An 895-nucleotide genomic window follows, 5' to 3' on the forward strand; every position below is an offset into this window, starting at 1 on the left:
GGAGCATCCCAAAGGCACCGGGAACGGGGAACCCCAGTGACCCCGGACAGACCCCCGGGAACGGGGAACCCCAGTGACCCCGGACAGGACACCGGGAACGGGGAACCCCAGTGACCCCGGACAGGGCACCGGGAACCGTCGGGAACAGGAGCCGAGCATCCCAGAAACCCCGCAGAGCCCCGAGGGAAGAGCAGGGAAGGTCCGGCTCCAGCAGGGTCACCCAGGGCAGGGCGGGTGGTGCCTGAACCAAGAGGTGTGAGCCCCGTCCTGCCGCACAGCTGGTAATTAACAGCGCCCTAATTAACCACCAAAAGGCTTTAACCGTTCCGTCACGGCCTCTCCTAACGCTGGGAAAACAAGGAAAGGATTGGCGCTAGCCTAGCCCAGGTATTTTTAGTATTAACAAAAAATGAGTGTTTGAACAGCACTGACCCCCAGGAGAGGGGATTTCTCCGTGACACCGTTCCCCAGGGATCTTCAGTAAAATCCTGCTTTTCCTGCTGGTCACCAACTGTTCTCATGGTTCCTCTTCGCAAAAAATGAGAGCCTGAAAGAGTTCAATATCCAAGCCTGAGAGCCGATTCCTGATCCAGTCTGGGTTTTTCCACATTCCGGATCCCGGGCTCATCCCTGGCAGTTTTCCAAACCCTTTTCCCCACCCTCCCACCTGGGGTGTGGCTTCATTTGAACCGGGCCACGTGAGCCCAACCTGCACCGGTTATTCCCAAGACAACTGGATGCTGTCCAGCTCTGGAAAGGAATTCTGTTTTTCCTCATAAAGACCCCAAACTGAAGGATTCTGTTTGGAACCTTCCCCAAACAGAGGTCTGGCTGTGAACAGCAAAAAGGCTGTTGAGTTCTAACACAAAAATAACAAAACACACCAGAAACGAAC

The sequence above is a fragment of the Corvus brachyrhynchos genome, unplaced genomic scaffold (genome assembly GCF_000691975.1).
Source record: "Corvus brachyrhynchos isolate BGI_N302 unplaced genomic scaffold, ASM69197v1 scaffold283, whole genome shotgun sequence".
Classification (NCBI taxonomy): Eukaryota; Metazoa; Chordata; class Aves; order Passeriformes; family Corvidae; genus Corvus; species Corvus brachyrhynchos.